The sequence below is a fragment of the Saimiri boliviensis genome, chromosome 2, assembly GCF_048565385.1.
Source record: "Saimiri boliviensis isolate mSaiBol1 chromosome 2, mSaiBol1.pri, whole genome shotgun sequence".
NCBI lineage: Eukaryota > Metazoa > Chordata > Mammalia > Primates > Cebidae > Saimiri > Saimiri boliviensis.
In genome coordinates this window covers 75,166,955-75,185,903 of record NC_133450.1, presented here as the reverse complement: position 1 = coordinate 75,185,903, position 18,949 = coordinate 75,166,955, and the positions used below count along the sequence as shown (strand labels likewise).

At 46.0% G+C, this 18,949-nt stretch overlaps 1 protein-coding gene and 1 long non-coding RNA gene across 3 annotated transcripts in view; one reads left to right on the top strand and one right to left on the bottom strand.

The window, feature by feature from the left end:
• The window catches only part of LOC141583595 (uncharacterized), a 48,865-nt gene extending 43,948 nt beyond the window's left edge, over window positions 1-4,917 (top strand). Inside the window, exons 4-5 of the long non-coding RNA XR_012516259.1 lie at window positions 3,356-3,423; window positions 4,488-4,917. This is a non-coding gene — a long non-coding RNA (uncharacterized LOC141583595). The remainder of the gene's footprint in view (window positions 1-3,355; window positions 3,424-4,487) is intronic.
• The window catches only part of CYP19A1 (cytochrome P450 family 19 subfamily A member 1), an 88,130-nt gene that overhangs the window by 56,672 nt on the left and 12,509 nt on the right, over window positions 1-18,949 (bottom strand). Inside the window, exon 1 of one of the 2 annotated variants that reach the window (XM_003928853.3) lies at window positions 3,381-3,540. The exons of the other annotated variant lie outside the window; for it this stretch is intronic. The gene's annotated coding sequence lies outside the window, so the exon portion shown is untranslated. Of the gene's footprint in view, window positions 1-3,380; window positions 3,541-18,949 lie in introns of those variants that run through there. 2 annotated transcript variants of the gene reach the window in all.

Here is an 18,949-nt window from a genome sequence, read left to right as displayed (position 1 = left end):
TTGGGCACAATACTCCAGATGTCTGAGTGATGCAAGTATCACAAGAAATAGAGATGCACAGAGTGTTTATTCCAGAACTGCCTATAGCCACCCTGTCCCTCACGCCTCTATATATCATCTCCTACCCACAGACCAGTTCGGGGAAGGTTGTTTTTTAATGACCTCACTTTTTTTAATGACCTAAGACTGATCCCTCTATCAGGGGTATTTGAAGAAGGGGCAACACCGTAAGCCAGAGGGGACAGCTTACTGAAATCCTGCAACTTTGAAGTGACATCCTTGGGAGACAGCTCTACTTTCTCTGTCGTCTTCTCATCCCAACTCCCAGGCCTGCCCTAGCCATGCCTGGGCTCTCCTTCCTTCACCTTAACTTGGCATGTCATGTGACCCATTCTGGATCGTGGTTTGGCTTCTGCTCTGCTTGTGCAGTCCCTAACTGTTGTGGCCTGGGTTGGGGTGGGAGGGGACACCCCAGGACTGTTCACACAGAAAGAGAACCTCAAAGAGTCCTACCCCACTTCATTTGGGATGTGCATCATGGCAAGAAACGGTGCCATGCCCCGTGGCTACCATGGCCACAGCCTAACCGAGCACCCACCTCTGTTTCATAGCCAATGGCAAGCCTTGAAAACACAGGACCTGAGTCACTCCAACCAACAGAACCAGTGGTTAAGGATCCTATTCTCTGAAAAGATGCCTGAATCTCTACCCCCAGCCCAACCACTTAAAGCAAAAACCAGGGCTTTTGCTTTACTAAGACCAGAGGGACTATTTAGCATCAGTTTTAAATTGCAGCTTGTGGTACTGTGACACAAGGCAAATACACAGGCTTGGGAGTGAGGATATCCTGGGTTGAAATTCAACTTTGCCATTCACTGTTCAGGTAACACATTGGCAAACTGCTGGGTCTGGCTTTGGCACATGTGAAATGGGGACACTGGCACCTCTGCATAGTTGCCTTAAAGATGATCAAAACTGTACATTGCAAATTGCCCAGCCCTCATCAAGCACCTAACTCAGAGTGACTGCTCTTTTTTTTTTTCTTGCTTCCTTCTCACCAGAGAAAGACTAAATTATCTGAAGCATGGCTCATTTATAAAAGTTTTTTTAAAAATCTTCCAAAAGGCCAATCATGTAGTAATTGAACAAGTTTCTGCCTGATTGTTTCCATTCAGGCAGTAAGGTGTCCAGAATAAATGGATTCATTTGCAACACAGATCACCCCCATAGCAAGGACTGCTTACAGTGTGCCTGACGGCTGATGCGTCCCCCTCCCCCCGCCCACCCCACACCAGATTCCAGCCTGAGGTTTGAAGGAAAAGAGCCATCTAGTTTGTCTAGGACTTTTAGACACTAAATAAAGATTATGTTGGAAACTATCATTCACAAGATTAAAACTATCCTTTTTCCTGGGAAGCTCTCACTGATAGAGAGGCTTGTTTTGATTTCCTCATTTTTATTGAGACCAGTCATATGCACGCACATGTATGTGAATGTGTGCGTGTGTGTCTCAGAAGTAACTAATCCCAACACAGCAGAATGATTTGGCTCAGTCTACAGCAGCCAGTCTAATCAGAGTATTTCATAGTGTATCTCCCGTCTCGCAGGTGTTTGTCCATCTCTGTCAGATGGCTCATTCAGCCAGCCAAAATGATAAGCTCTACAGTCCCGTTGACCTCCTTGTTTCCTCAGGTATAGATAAAACTCAGAACACACAAACCTCAAAAGACACAGTGACTAGATTTTAAGAACCACTGCAAAAACTTATCTGCCACTTGCAATATAAATGTTATCATACCTTTGCTTTCATTTTAAAACCCTTCATATTTTAGGATACTACAGTACTGTTAAAACTGAAAACATATCCAGACACAGCCAACACAAGTTACATCTTACAATTATTTATGCAAGTTTCTTAACTTTAAAGCCACAAACCATTTCTACAATAATTACCATACTGCAAGTACATAAAATTTTAGTTTTGAAGGACAAGACTATATGCTTCTCTGTCATTTCGTAGTGCATTGCTTTAAAAGCATTTCTGCAGTTCAACCCAAAACACCCAATTTTCTAACTTCCAAGCAAAGCCATCACAAAAATGAATTCTTCTGCCTGAAGTTCATAGTAGTAACAGAAATAAAGGTCATAAGCAGCTTTAAAATCAAATGTAACCATATTGTGCTGTTGAGGTGACTTTGCTTAGAGTAGCAACTGTAAGTCCCAAAATTTCTGGGACTGTGTTGGTTTTGAATGCCCTGACTCGTTACCAAGCTTTGTATTCAGACAAAGCTTCCCATTTTCTGGTTCCAAGAAGATGTCTGCATAACAGTTCAATTTAAAGAGGCATTTGCACCTCAGAAAGGGCACCAAAATGAAAGAAAGAATGAAAGAACGAAAGAAAGAGAGAAAGAGAGAAAAAAGATAGAAAAAGAGAGAGACAAAGAGAGAAAGTGGTAAAAGCAGTTCTTATAAAAAATGAAACGATGTGTCACTATCTCAACTTGTCTTTATTGAAAATAAAATTTTCTAATCTGTTTTCTTAGATCTGCAGTATCTCTATGTAACATTGTTTCCAAGCTCAGTTAGGAGGATTTTTATTTCACCCCCCATAAAACATCTCATTTTTATGCCCTTTAAGCACCCCAAGTGGGTTTATAATTAAGCTTGTGCTTAATTGAAGGAGTATAGATAAAATAACAATTGTTTCTCATTTCTAATTCCAATTTTCTGCAAAGACATTTAAGTAGTCAATTTCTGGGTACCTGAAAAAAGCAAACAAGGTACAGATGCCTGTAATTTTTCCTATTTTTAGTTTTGGAATGAATCTTTTTTTACGGCAATTAAAGCGAATGAAAAAACCAGTCCTTGAACACTTGCAGCAAAAGACTATCACTTGCTACTGAAATTGACATTGGATTAAAAAGCTAAGGTTTGAAAGTAAAATTATTTTGCTACTCTTTAAATATTTAAACAGTTTTAAAATACACTAGAAAATAAATACACATATTTCCCTAATAGTGCACACCACATGGGTGACATTCTGTTTGCTCTTATTTTTGCCACAATGTGGATTTTTTCCCATCAAATGAAAACCTACAGAAATAAACGCTGAAACAAATAGTAGATTGTTCCCCTCCTTCCCTTCTCATGCCAATGAAATACTTCAAGTGAACTGTTTCCTGATCACAAAAATCATGTTTTTTTTAAATCAACAAGCAGTTATTTAAAAAAATACATACTATTATTAAAAGTTAGCCAAGACCAACTAGTAAGACCTCAAAATGAACATATTTCAAAGAATTTTGTTCTCTTCAATAGTTGCATGAGTTTTGTTATGTTTTTTTTTTTTTTCCAGGAAAATGTGCAAATATCAAGGTTACCTGGGTCTGCTGGTCACTTCTAGTTTTTGGACTCTTGAAGATGGTGAGTTTTGCTAATGCTGCGCGGCCGTTTAGGAACCGGGTGGCTTTTCTGGCAATCACTCTTCATGTGCCATCTTTTATAAAGGTGCTTCTTGTTGCTAAGAGATCAGTTGCTTGGAGACCAAACCATTAAAAAAATATATATGTCAGGGGCCAACATAAATTATAACCAAATTTTGTCATTTCAGCTCGCCCTCTGAATGTTTGGCTTTTGTAATAGATCGTAGCGTACCAAAAGAAGCCAATTACTAATCACAAATAGAAAGCTGACCATGAAGAGGAGAAAAGATCTGTGTGTACGCTCCCATGAACAGAGAGTAATGCCATGCCTCCCTTCCGTGGAGGTACATCGTCGCTGGGCTCTCTGAAACTTTGGCTCCTCATGGGGGGTCCTAGACAGATGCTGGAAATATAGATTTACACACACACACAGATAGCTGTCCCAGGGAAACTTGAGTGCAGGCTTGAGTATGAAGACATGGCAATTGTGGAGCTACTTTATAGTCTTTTCCTAAGGAAAATTAAGAGAAAAATGCGATGCTTAGGAAAATGTAAGTTGGAAATCTGAAGTGATCTTAGCCTTCAGCCAGATGTTTTTATGTGTGAACATGATTGTCACTGCATCAGGTTCAGTTGTGTACACCTGGGGCTTACAGGGGTGCTTGGATAAAAATCTCTCTACCTTTTATTTTCTCTCCTGTACTGAGATACAGCATTAGCTGAGAGGGAAAATAGAATCGGTTAAGTAAGGTAAGGGTTGGCTTGGGAGAAGGCGCCTTTCTCTCTCTTTTCCTGGTAATACCGCCCCTTGAGACCCTCCCCTCAAATTTACTGTTGGCTAAATACTGTCCCACATAGGGATATTTACATTTTAGGAATATATTTTTAAACGAAGGACTCAAGTTCCTTCGAGATTTAAGGGAATAGTGGCATTCCAAGCTTCTTAACAGGTAGGATGCAAGATCTTTTGGGGCAAAATAAAACTGGATACGACCCTCCACTGGATAGCACCATAACACACCTCCTTCTGCATATCTCCTTCTTCTGCCTCCCCCATTCTCCAAGGTCTCTGTGACTCTGTCCTGGGTGAAAAGCAAGCAAATAAGAGACCGAAGACTTGTATTAAAATCAAAATGAGAAGTGAAAAGAGTACCTAGTGTCTTAAAGATGTGCGCCCTGCCCAGCCTCCACAGTGCTTGCCATTCTAGAAGCCTTCAGGCCCCCAGCCTGATTCGGAAGGCATTCTGGAATGAACCCACCGCACAGGAGAGGACAAGGTGAGACTTGGGGGCTGGGGTGGGAGCCCAGCAGGAGGATGAGAAGGTTCTCATTCCACTTTGCAGTGCTGGTCACTGTCAGATTGGCATCTACTCCCACACCCCCGGCTACAGAGTAGGTGGAAGACCCACAACCAGCCTGAATGTGAAGTAGAGACATATACCAGGAAAAAAGAGAAGAATGATGCCCTGTGTAAGTGGGATGTAGCTAAGGCTCAGAAGAAATTTCCTCAGCAAGAGGAAAGGAAACACTGACTTCCCCCCCCAACCCAAGCTATGAGTCAAAATTGATGGCGACTCCAATGATATCCACATTTTCTCTTCAAGTCTCTTCCTTCTAATTCTGCAAATTTCTCTTTGTGGCTTATATTTTGGGCTAGAAATGGAAGCAGAAAGGAAAGGCTAGGAAGGAATTAGCGGTGGAAAAGGCAAGAGAAATAATAATGCCTGGGTATACAGTTGGTGCTGAGGACATGCTGGGTGAAGGAATGAGAGGGAAGAGAGAAGACTGAAAGACAAAAAGGCTGTGAACTTGACTTTATGTTCCTTGAGGGCAGAAACTATAGCATTCTCTTTTCCCAATTCCAAGTATTTGCACAGGGCTTTTTTTTATTTAGAATGTGATTAAATGTTTTTGCTAATTTCGAACTCAAAGGAGAAAGAGAGAGAGAAGGGATGGGTCTAAGGGGGTTGAACTGTTACTCCATCCTAAACCCCATGTGACTGGCTCCCTGCGTAAGAGCTTGCTCTGCTCATGTTTGTACTTTGGTCCTAGATATAAAACTAAAAGCCTGCCTTTCTTATCTATCCATCCAGATCTCTCCATTTTGGGGGGCTCTGGTTTGACTCTTTCTGCCTTGAGGCCATTTGCCTTGGACTCTTAGCTTTGATCTCTAGGACATGACGTCCTACACCTCCTTTTGGCTACTTCCTTCCTATCAGGAGGTGACTCGGGCACCATTCTGGCTGCTAGTCCTTGGCAGGCTCCAGGTTCTCATCTGCCTGGGTGGAGGTAGAGAGAGGCCGGGATCTGTAATGAGCCCTTGCCCTCACTCACTGTGCTGTGGAGAAGAAAACCGGCTTGGACCCATGAGGGCTCGGCTTACAAATGTTCCAACTTGAAGCTTGGAGAAAAAAAATTGGTACAGATGTAACTACATCAAGGAATGCAGTCCAGTGTCATATTGGGGCGTGCAGTGTGGCAGGCCAACTGTCCACAGGTGCCTGGACCACAGCACTCCCACATCCTGACCCACCACTGCTAGAAAGCTGCCCAGCCCACACAAGCTCCATCTTCCAGTCTCAGGAATGGGAAGCCAGAACAGCAGGCGCCTGCCTCCTGAGCCAGGAGACAGGACGGTGTCTATTGCCTGCTGCCCAACTGCTGCTTACTCCCCCAGGACTTGGCCTCTCCCAGTAGAAAATTCAGCAGACACTGTTTTTAGGAATACTCACTATACAGCTCCTTCTACCTTAGGAAGGACCCGGTCCTATCCCAGGAAGACTCCAGTGTAGTGACCACAACTCTATTTCTCCAGGAAACTGTTCCTAGAAGAGGCCAAATGGCCTGAAAAGAAACATGACTAGGTAAGAATAGAGGCTATGCCAGATGTTTGGGGCACTCTCTGGAGATTCCTAGGGCAGCAAGCATAGCTCATACTATGCTTGCTGAATATAAGTGTATAAGACACTTACACCAAGCTTGGCCATTACCACACAAGGGAGCGTTTTCCAAGCCCTTTCGGGGGCCATGTGCTCTACAGGAACCTATTCTGAAGAGCCAGAGCGCTGCAAGCAGGAGAGGAGAATTTGCCTGGAGAAGTCACATCCAGACATTCAGCCCAGCAGCTCCTATGGAAGAGCAGGACTTGAGCAGCAGGGGGCAGCAAAGCACAACCGCCTCCTTCAGCTGAGCCCTAGGGCAGCCCTGGGAGGCAGGTGGTGAGGGGCGGGAGAATCAGCCTCCCAGGGGACAGCTAGTAGGCTGCTCAGAGGTACTGCAACCAAGTTTGCCCCTTGTTGGTTGCCTCTCTGAATTCTGAAAAATCTTTGTCATAGTCCACGGGGACCTCTGGAATGAGAATATCTGAGACAGAAATGCTGTAGTCAAGGAGGAGCAAACCTCAAGACACGTAGTGATAGCTGCCCTCGCTGATTTCACCCCTTTTTCCAGTCTCACATCATCCTTGCAGATAGAGCTCCTAAGACATGACACTTCATCTTCTCTTTTTGGCACCAGTCGCCACAGTCGCACTCCGTAGAAAGATCTCTAACCACCTTACTTGCCCCCATCCAGATGGCACCGGCTTTGTCGGGTATCCGTGTCTCCACGTGCATACCCGTCAGTTCTCCAGTAACCACCTAAAGAGAAGGTCAGACCCACTGTACCACTTGGATTCTTGGGAAAGATTCCCCCTCTCACCCACAGTGGGCCTGATCCAACTCTCCAGGAGAAGTCATCTACCACAGCTCTACCCCTCTCTCCTGTTGGGACACCTCTTCTCTCCCTTGTTCTCCCTTCTTACCCCTGCCAGAGAAAACCTGACTTCCTTCCTCACCCAAATCCCCAGAGTTCTGGTCACACCAACACCCTGGCAGCCACCCTGCCTCAGGGAGCTACAGCAACCTTTCCAGGAAGACCTCCAAGACACTCTCTGACATGTTGAAGACCACAGTGAAGAGTGCCCCAACCACCCCTGGCCTCCAAAACAATCACAAATACACAACTCATCTTCTTAGCTTAGACATCAAGGTGGGAAGCTCCTGGGGCTGCCATTTGTATGATAATCAATGCAACAAAAGATCGGAGCCTAATAAGCACCCTGACACACTCCAATTTCACTGCTTTTCTTGGAGAAAACCATGGTATTCTCCCCATAGATTGCTTGGCTCTGGTTGACCCTCTTCAGAGCTGGTAATTTACCTCTGGTTGCTGCCTGTCAATGCTCAGGTATTAATTATGCTCATCTATAAGTAGTTGACTGAGTGAGAAGAGACAGGGAATGGGAAACAGGAGCGAATGTGATATGGTAGGGGAAACGTGAAAGAAAACAGGCCAAATGTCCTCTTGAACTTACAAGGCACTGTGGCCCCATGAGTGCAGACCTTAGTATTCACACTGAACAAATTCCACAGCAAGCCACCAACTTCTAAGATCTAATCCACAAGATAAAAAATTGGGGATAATTACTAAATTGCAACACAGTTACATGCCAACCATGATGTTTTAGCAAAGTATAACAATTAAAATGTGCCAAATTCTTGCTTATAAATCAAGCTAGTCTCTATTCTCCTCTTTCCTGACCTGTGCAATCTGCCTTTCCTCTTTCTACCTGCATGGTCCGCCCAACACCTCTCATTTGCACATACATTTTCTTTCTTCTACCCCTCCACACACCATAGCTCAAATCTGGGACATCTTTAGATGAGGTGGCCTCAAACAAAGGCCAGGAAGCACTCAGTTAAACTTATATCTTCAGGCACTTGTTTGGTTTTTGTTCTTTTCCCCAGAAGGCCGATTCCTATCTGACCCACAGTGCGGTACCAGCCGGCCAGTAGGGTACAAAGTGCATATTCCATTTAGCACGTTGCATTTCAAAGTCAAGTGTGCCCTGACTACTAAGCACGGCCAAAGCCCATGGCGTAAGGGAAGTCTCCTTGGACAGCAAAAAGGGAATCCTCCCCAGGAAAAACAAAGACCTTCCCACCATGAGTACCTCCTTAAGAAGATACCACCACTTCCTCCATCCTACTTCCACCTCATTCAGGGTTTCCCAGCTTGTTTTCATTCTGCAGACCTGTTGCTTTGTGCCTGTGCAGCAAGGCAATCTGATGAAAATCACCCAGAAGGAAAGAAAAGGCAGGGACTCATTTACAGGAGGATACACTGGCTGACGTACTGGTGAGAAGTTGACCCCGACCCAGGAGATCTTGAGAGAAGTAAGCCTCGGCGGATTCAGAATATGCCTCTAGATGGCCTCTAGAGGGGACAGGGGGTCACTCTAGTCTTGCCAAGGCTGATTCTAAAAGAAAGAGCTTTCGGCTGAACCTACCCACCACGTTCATCTGTGAGGCGTGTGGGATCAGTAGAGGGCAGGGTCGGCAAGACTAAAGCCACCAGCAAGTGTCCCACCTGCACATGACCTATCCAATGACAACCAGTGCACATAGTGAGGAGTTCGAGATTCAAAATTCTAATCTAAAAATAGGGCTTTAGGAATGAGCAAGAAAATTCATTAGTCCTTCCCTTTTTGCCTATCTTGTTCTTCCCGGCACCCCTGGACACACCCAATCAAAATAATGGAGGATATATCCTTTCAGAAGAAACAACCGAGGCTCCTCGGCCAAGAAAGAAGAAGGCTAAATAAAAGTTGCTTGGGGGTTCACCCTATTGTCTCCCACAGGCGTTGCTAACACAATGCGAACCTGGATACCTGTGTTCTCTGGCAAATCAGGCAGGTCTGTTTGGAACTGGCCAGGAAAGAAAGCCCACTTGAACTTGGGGCCTCTACAAACCAGGCTGTCTCACATGCTACAAGTGCCACTTCCTTGAAGCTGTGTGGGCCTCGCCAGCACTCTTGGAGAGCCACAACTCAGACACCGGTATCACTGCTGTGCAGAAAGCAGCCCCTCTTACACAGTCTTTGTCTCCTTGGCCCAAACACCTTTCCCCCTCACTCTGCCCTGGCCAGGTCTCCATCCTATTACCCTCAAATGGCCTCACCTTCCCCTCATGCCCTCCAACTAGTTTTTCAGTTAAGACCCCTAAAGTGATTATTAAACTGACTCTTGGTTTTCTTCAATGGTCTGGGGCTAACACTATAAAATGAAACAGAAGCACCACCCCCTTGGTGCCCGACCCAAAGCAGTCCCAGGTTGCCAGCCAATTTTATTGGCAGCTAAAGTCTTAGAGGTGAGTTGAAGGTGGAATGTTCAGAAGTCCAGTGCCTCAGTGGAATAGTCCATGGATGGATAAATTTGACATGTGTAAGCTAAAGAGTACTATGGGAGTAAAACATGAATAACAGAGAGCTGCTTTTGTGTATTGCTTTCAAAGCGCTGTAAGTTTGACTAAGTGTCTTAAGGCACTGGATTCTCTATTTTCCCCAGTCTAGCTCTCCTACAGCAATCACGAGCCTCTCAAGACTAAGGACCATGTCTTACTCATCTTCCTACCCCTGGCCTGCTGCTATCAGTAGCTCTCTACAGTTGTGCAGTGATTTTTGAATGAGTGAAACTGCTTACCTTTTGCCTCCTTTCCCCAGCCCCTACCTTCCCTGGCCCTCCTCAGGTCCTGACAGCTGAGTTATCTGTGTGCTCAATCCTGCTACACTCCCAGCCCAATCTGGAGACAGGAATTCTTGTTCAAGCTGCCACTGCTCTGCCCACTGACAAAGTGTGGCACCAACTCCCTGCCCACCTCCCAAGGTCCACCCCTGGGGCTGGCCACTAGTGTTCCACAGCTGCTACTTGAGTCACAGCTTCTCCACCATCCCACACCCTTCTGGGGTTGCTGAAACCTGGAGTCTTGCACCACAGGGTTCACCACTGCGTTCCTGGTTCATCTAATGGAGCTTCCTCATTTCAGATCAGCAGTCTGGTCCAGCTCCATCCTCTCAGCCTTTGGCATGCTCCTGTGGCCCACTACAGAGAAAGTGTCTGCTTAGCCTCCTCCTTTATTCTTGTCCCCACTCACTCTCCCATCCTTGCGTTTTCCTGAAAATCAGAGCCTGGATCTGACCTCCTGGCCCCACAGCCTGCTCCTTGTTAAACGCAGACTGTCCTCAGGCATGACAGCTCCGCTCTGGGCTCTGCCTTGCTCCTCTGGTGAGACACCCTTCCCCCATATCCTACTGTCCATTACAAAATTGCATGGGGGATCTCTGTGCCCTTCACCCTCCCAGCTGGCCCTACCTCTAGCATCTAGCCCACTGCTGATGATGGAACCCTGCTGTCTCCCAGCCTATCTTGCCAACCTTCACCATGAGCAAGAGATCTGTAATGCGGCAGTGACCTCCCCACACACAACTGCATTCCGACCTCCTTCTTGAAGTGCCAAGAGAAATGAAGGTGAACTAAGTGCAGGGGGTGGAGTTGTTCTCAAACGAGGTCATTGCTACAGATCTAGGGTTTTTGGTTAGTTGCATTCTTTGTGGAAGGACAGGGTGGCGGGGTACAGGTCCCCAACAGGCAGACATGCTGAATTGTCTAAGACAATCCTACTCCCTGTGGTACTGTTATTTTTTTTTTCAATGAAGGTAATTTACCTCATGCTTTTCTAATACACAAATCTTTACATTTCAAATGCCTTGTTAGATTATATACAAGATTCCAAAAACGTCTTTGAAGAATTCCTTTTCAAATCATAAATTTGGGAAGAGGGACCTGGAATAAGCAAGCTGACTGGGCCACTGCTTATGCCATTCCCACCACAATTCTGGGCATGGAGTAGCTCTCCCAGATCCCCTGCCCCGACTCCTGCTGCAGGCTTCACATTCCCAGAGCCACACTCTCATCCACAGGCACGTGAACTTGGCTCTGCTTGTCATCAGTCTGGGTTCCTTCCCATAGGAGGCTTTTAAACCAACCTGTCTCATACTGGCTGGGTCCTTTGGGGCCTTCAGCAATGCTATAATGACAGGTGTTTGCCTACAGCTTCTCACTATGCCCTCTTTTCTCCCCACTCTCCAGCCAGCCAGGATTCCTGGGCATCCTCTCCCTGCTCCTTGCCAAAGAATTTTCTCAAGTCATTGATCTCTTCTTGTACTGGGAGGCAACTCTGTTACCTTCTCTGGAACCATTTGCATTTGAAGCCTGTTTGGAGTGAATCAAGGACTGAAAGCTCACCCCGTGGAGGGAATTTTTAATATTTAAGCTAGAAAGGTAGGGAGATGAGAGAGGTCTAGGATAGAGTGGGAGGGGCTGGGGAAGAGTCTTCTTCCAGCTCCCCAACATCCTACCCTACATTCATGGAACCAGGCCCAGCAGAGGCTGGTGAAGGCCAAGCCTGAATAGTGCCCCAACCTCCCAACATGACCCTGTCCCCCACTAAATGCCAGGCCTACTACTAAGCGAGTGGAAGTGATATAGCAGGCCTGAAATGAGGCTGAGTTGCAAAACCATCTTTTGAGTGTGGTCTCCTCTGGGATTGCAGCCCCCATGAGCCCACACTCCCCTAATTCCTCAGAGTTTCCATTTAAGGTTCCATTCAGTTTCCCAGGAACTACCTGGGAATCTTGCTGAAACCTGTCTCGCTTTGCATAGTGCCTGGCATATAGTAAGCACTCAGTAAATGTTAGCTATTGATAATAAAAAGAAGAAACCCAGGATAGCATCCGTGGGGTGCTTGCATAGAGGCTGCTAAGAGCAGACCATGGAGGTGAACAGCAAAGTTCTCAGCACATGGTGGACCATTCATTTACTGTTTCTGAACCGGAGGAAGTTTTGGTTCTTTAAAGTGGAGAAAGAATACCTTCTGACAAAATGATAACGATAAGAGCCCTTTTTTATTCCTAAGTCTTCAGAAGAGTGAAAAGGGTTTTCCATGAACTCACTACATATCCTGTTCAGTGCCTAAGATGGAGATTTACACTTGTTTTCTGTCTTGGCTGTGAAGATTTCACTGGGCCAGGTTATATAGGGAGCTTTCAGAGGACCTGGCACTTTCTATGGAAAGGGGTAAGCATAGGGAGGTGTGTCAAACCAATTAAGCAGGTACATGCCTAAAGCCAGGGAAGATAAAGACGAACAGTTGAGGGGCCACCCTGAGCATTAACCTAGAAGCCCAGGACCACTGCACTACCTTCTTCCTCACCTTCAAGTTGCTCTATACATAGAGGTTGAGATTTTGCTTCTATTTCCCAAGACTCTGGACTTCCAGCTGGTCCTCTAGTGATGCCCTGGCTTTTAAGCAGCTTGGCAGGGGATCAGTCATTGATCTTCCTGCCTAGGATCTTTGTCCTGAGGACAAGAGCCCAGCTCCTAGGTACAGGTGAAGCCCCATTTCTCTTTGAGCATCATTAGGGCCCTAGACCATTGCTCCAACATCCAGATTGGAGGCTTTTGGATAGATGTTGGCTAGCCTGGTTACTCAACCCCCTTGGATTCTGTCACTGAGATCCCAGCATGCCACGTGATTGAGCCAGCCTAAGTCTGGCAGAAAACTAGGTTTGAGGCAGATCATTAAAAACCTTGAAAGTAAAGGTGTGGAACTGAGAGTGGGGGCACTGGCGCATTTTGGGTGGGAATATGATCTGAAACATGCTTCAGGCAGTAGTGGCAGGCAGGGAGGGTCAGGTGGGCAGAGCCTAAAGGCCGAGAGACTGGTCGCATGGGCCCAGATGACTCCCCTCAATATGGAAAGGAGAGGACCAACATGAGAGGTGTTTCCAGATAAATGGGCATGGGGAGGTGTAAGGGAGGAGAAAGTACATTATTACAATGAAAAACCAGATGATTCCAAACCCACTGTAGAGGGGAAAGGTTCATGCTAATAAGAAATAGGGAAGGAGACCAGCATTTGACAAGTGCTTATTGTATAAAGAGCATTGGCAGCATTCACAGAACATGAGAAAAAAGGACTTCATTTCAAAGGCCACACAGAAAAGGGTACAACTAGGATTCCAACCTAGGTGTATGACCCCACCGTCTTGATGTATTTTTCCAAAGAAGCCGCATAGAGAGGAAAGGACCAACGTAGAGATGACAGCCTTGAACGTGTTGAAATGTGGTCATCGAGGACTGCACATGAGATCCCCTGAGATGACTCTGGGAGTCTGTGGCAGAGTCGTTATCATGGAAACCCCAAGAGTGGGCCAAATCTCCAATACAGAAGATAGAGATTAGGGAACAAAGCTCAGGTTAAAACAATGAGCAATATGTTGAGCTTAGGCACTAATGAGCGATACGTTCAGCTTAGGCACAGAAAAGCAGCTGTGAGGGTAGAGGTAACCTGGAGGGCTCATTTAACTGGAGTCCAAGGAAGAAAGTAGAAAAAAAGGAAAGAGAAACCATCAGCTTAGAACACTTTACACTGACAAATAGGGTGGGAAAACAAGAAAAGCCCTGCTGCTTCAGCAGTCAAACGCACTGTGACCTCTCCTGCCAGCCACTCACTCAGTCAGGTGCAAGGCAGAGAAGCTATTGAGACAGCAAGTGTGGACTCTTCTTTCAAGAAATTTGGCAGTAAAAGAAGGAGGAGAGCCCTAAGGAAGGTTTGAAGAACGTGGAGGAACTCTTCTTTGGAGTAGCCTAACAATCAAATTGGACAGGCGTAGCCACTCTACTCTCAACCTTGGTGATGATCCAGAAGAGAAATCATCCCCATCTAGGTTAATTACTGGCCCTGAACAGACTGAACCTTAGTGGCAACCATTTTATAATGTTTCTCCTTTCAGCCCCAACTCCTTGCTGGTAGCGAGTTTATAATCACTACCAGCCTGCAGAATAATTTATTTCAACACAATGCTGGGCTCCTGGGCGTCATCCAGTCCAGCCCTCCACTCCCCACTGCAATGGGATCGACCCAGCATGTGAAGGCAAGGTGCCTTGTAGATCCCACATCTATGGAAAGCTTTCAGCACTTTCAAAAACTGGCAATCATCTCTGTCACAGGGTTAGTCTGTCCTTTGGCACATGCCTTTCAAAGGCCTTGAGCCTATGATTTGGGAAGGTAGCTGTCTGGGGAGAACAGCGTTAAATAAACCTCAGAGGATAGCTTCCTTCACTTGCACAGGGGACCAAGCAAGCTGAAATCCTGCTCCTGCTTTCCTGCCAAGCTTTGTATCCATCTGGATGGGACACCTCTTCCTAAATTGCACAAAGGAGTACAGGGTAGTGGGGGTCCTGCCTATACATTTATACTGGGGGAAGGTTAGGGTCCTTCTTCATGGGTGGAAAGTAGCCTTTTTTCTTTAAAGAGAAGACATTTCCTTTGACTGGGCCCTTTAGTGGACACAGGCCTGGTCCCCAAACACCAGGTTTCTCTGCTTAACATTGTGGGGCATGGCTGGGAGAACACGGATTGAGTGCTTCACTGCCCATGGTGTCTTGGGTAGAAGAGGCCAGCCTCCAGAAGAAGTGACTAAATAAAGCCAGGGAAAGGACAGAGACAACTGGCTGAGCTGTGGGAACAAGGCTTAAGGGTTCAGTGCCTTACAATAGACTTTGGGGACTTGGGGGAAAGGGTGGGAGGGGGGCGAGGGACAAAAGACAACACACTGGGTACCCTGCACACTGCTTGGGTGATGGGTGCCCCAAAATACCAGATGTGCCACTAAAGAACTTGTGCATGTAACCAAACACCACCTGTTTCCCCAAAACCTGTTAAAATAATAATAAATTAAAAGAGTTCAATGCCTGGTGCACAGTATTGTCAACAGCAGAATTTGCACAGTTGAAAACCAAATTATTAGCAAGTGTGAGCTAAGAACTCCCTGGAATGAGCCAGCCAAGACCAGACTACAAGAGGTTAAATCATGTGAAAACTCTTATTTTTAAATGGAACTACATTTGGTCAAGAACCACTTGTGTAGGGTGTGTCTTCAAATCCAATATTGTTGCCATTTGCCAGAGAAAATGTGCTTTAATTCCTTGATGCAAAAGAATGTCTGATACATTGTATAATGAAACTAGAATAATTGAGCTACTTGTTCCTTACAAAGATCTCTAGCTGAATACTCAAAATTCTTTAGCAGCTGAGTGGGCTTGGAGTGAATTAACAACGTTTTTTTTTTTTGTTTTTTTTTTTTTTAATTAATTTGAGGTAGGACACAAAATTTACAATAGAATTTTTTGTGAAGTACTGCTAAAGCCTTTTTACTCCAAGAGGGATCATACATTATTCTTTGTTGACAATGCCAGGGTGATTCAGAAGGACAAGTAAAATGTTAGCCAAGGCATTACACAGGAGTGCAGACCAGCCCCACTCCAGCTCCTCTTCTCTCAGTTTCCTTAGGATCCTTCATTACCCGCAGCCCTCTACCCCTCCGCGCAGCCTATCATTCCTCTCTATGGAGTTGCTGCCAGACTGCCTTGTCTCACTGTAACTGGAACATCTATTTTCCCCATGAATTTGTGAGGCCTGCAAAGGCAGAGGCTGTGCCTTACTAACGTCCTAGTCCTCAAAAGCACACAACAGAGTACGACACCCAGGAGGCTCTCAGGAGGCATTGCTGTTGCAAATAGACAGCTGGGGTTAGGTAAGACACTGTGGGATATAATGAAAAGTTCTATTGAATGGAATGTAAAGGAAAAACCAAGTCCAAATTCAGAAAGACCGATGTGGGGCAGCACAGAAGCACGGTCTTAGCGTCTTCCCATCTCCTGTGCAGATAAAAGAACTTGCAAGTTGAGCTGGTTCCCTCGGGTCCAGTTCTGGATAACTTTGGGTGAGCTGGCCAAGCCCTTCCATTATGAAGCCCAGGCAGCACAGAGGTCTGCGGAAGGGCAGAGAAGAGTGAGAAGAGAGAGAAGTGACACAGTCAAGTGTGGCCAGACCAAGAAAGGCAGGTGAAAGCATGTCTCTGGGAGTGCGTGAACATTCTCAAGAACACAGGTTGAGGACGACAACGACCAAGGACAGACTCCTGGATTTCCAGAAGCTGCTTGATCATTCTTGCATACATTCCAGAGAGGAGAGGCTAGAAGCTGGATGGCAGGGAGGCCAGAGGGGCTGGGGCCCGGGACAAAGACTGCATCTTTCTAGAGCCAGCATGAAGGGGACTAGGTGGGGATAGCAGCAAGGGGAGGTTGGCAAGTCAGTTAGGGGCCAGGGAAGGGAAACAGAGGTGGGAGCTTTATTTAGGAGTAACCCTCTGGGCAGGGGTTTTTGTAGAAGAGGCCTTGAGGGAATCTGAGGAGCAGAGAAAAAGTGTGTTCTTCCCTTGAGACCTGAGGGAAAGAGAAAGGAATAGATGTTGATTCGACACGCTTTTGTGAGTCTTCCGCCTTTCCCAAGTCAAGGTGGCACGTGGGGGTATGGCAGGGATGGAGACCTTCACAATTACTTCTCTGTGGTGTGGGAAGTTTCTAAAAAGAACAGGCCGGCACTCATTTGGATCCGTAGGCCTTTGTCAGAAGACACTGGCCCCTTAAATTGGTGGTCCCCAGCGTGAATCCATGGGGCCAATGTATGTGCGGGGGGAAATACGCTAAAATTGCGGACAATGAGGAAGATTTTTCATAGTGCTAAATTCAGTTTAAAGGGTTGTTCCTTTATGCTGAGTTTATATTCTCTCTTTTTGGGTATTAGAATGCTTCATGTTTGCTGAACATTAAACAATGGTGGTAGATTTGAGTTTTTTCCCTCAATGTCCTTACTCAGCAAAATTTAAAAGTGATGTTCTTAGTGGGTCCTTCCTCCCACCACCATTTATTTTTCGTATTCCTGTTTGTAAAATAAATTATTGGGGAGCAATTGCTCTAAAACTAATGTTTATACACCTTTACAGTTTTAAAAGACAATTTTCAAAAAATGAAGTATTTTTGAACACCCAAGAAGAGAGGTTTCTGGTTTGCTCTCCTGGTCAGGATTTACAACCTCATGCCAGTGTACCAGTTGGATTACAAACTGTTTTCTGTGAGCCCTGCTTAAAAATGGGTAGGGGGCCAGGACTTTTTGCCTGAACTGTTTCCAAAAGGGCCAAGTGACGACTTTTGCGTCCGTCTCTCTCTAGAGACACCCATGGACAGGTTTGAGTGAGGAACAGGTTCATGCAGCCCTGGGATCCCAGACCTTTAGACCTGGAAGAAGTTTAGAGTTTATCTTGCCCACATGATTCTGATGGAGCAGATTCACTCAAGGCTGTGCAACCAACTGGTGGCAGGGCCGAGACAGGCCCAGACTCCAAACACTCCACCCAGCTCTCCCCTCATCTCCACATGTCCCTGGCTTAGGGTGACACCAGCCTCCTCTTCAACAGATGAGCCTCAAGCCAAAAGACAGCGGCCTTTGCCCAGCATGCTAGGTCCACCGGGGGAGACAGAGTCCCATGGAGTAAAGCACATTTTCTCCTTTGTCATAATGGCTGTTTGCCTCAAGCCTTCAATCCCTTCCTGATTGTGTGACTCAGAGCTGCTGCAGCCTCTCATTCCCCTACAAGAGGGGCTTTCAGTGACCCGCGGGTCAGTTCTAAGACCCAGGCTTTCATAAGCTACCTCAGCCTCCATGATTTCAGCAAGGCTTTCCTGCAGACACCACCACTGCTCTGCTCCCTCTCCTGTCTCCCTCCCTGTTCAGTGTCTACCCCAGTAGGGGTATCTTGTCTCTAGTGAGCTCTATCTGGTGTGGGTCCCGGTTCTCCTATGTTGGCACTAAAATTCTCATTTGTAGTCTTCGAGGCTGAAAGATCACAAATGACAAAAACACCCCTAGGCTTGGTGGGGGCCTAACACACTAACCTCACAATGTGACTGCAGGGACGTTATGAAGGAGGGACATTAAGAGAAGATTTGGACTTCTCTGAGGAATGGGGGAAGACGCAGGCAAGCTTCACAGAGAAGACATTGAAGAGCTGGGTGTTGAAGGAGGAGTTAGAGGTAGGGAGAGAACCTTCCAAGTCTGGTTCCCTGCCCCTGGGTATTGAATTTACCCCGGAAAGCAAAGCAGGAGCTGGAGGACAGCACTGCATCAGGAGTCCAGGAGGACTCACCAGCTGGAATGCCGCCACTATTGGGGTGGTGTAAGAACCAGATGTTCCTTCCTTACTGATTTGGAATATGCTACCAGCTGATACTTCGGAGTTATCTGTCCACTGACTATAACCTCCACTGATTTAGTAACCCAATGCCTTGAAAGTTCCTCTGTGTTTGGGGCTTGTTTAATGACCTTATTTAGAGTTTGTAGAGTCATTTAGTTTTACGGAGCCCATGCTATGAAAAATAAAGTGTAATAACCGAAGCTCATTGAAACAAAGAAATCCAGAAACATATTCTACTGATCTTTGTGAAAAGATCATTCACATAGGAAGCAGGAAGAGTTGGCTTCTAGCTCCGGATCAGCTAAGTGCCTCAGCCCTAAATCATCATCCACTTTACTTTCTCATCTGTAGAAATTTCTAGGGAGGGAAAAAGCAGACTAGATGATTTCTAAGGACTCTTCCAGCTTGGCCATTTTTAGGATTAAATTCAAGGGGTTACTTTTTTAAACAGCAGTCCAGATCATTCCCTTCCATGCCCATCAATCACTTTTAGCATTTGCTTCCGTGGCTCTGAATTCCCTGCTTTCTCAGGAACTCTTAGCATTAGTAGTTT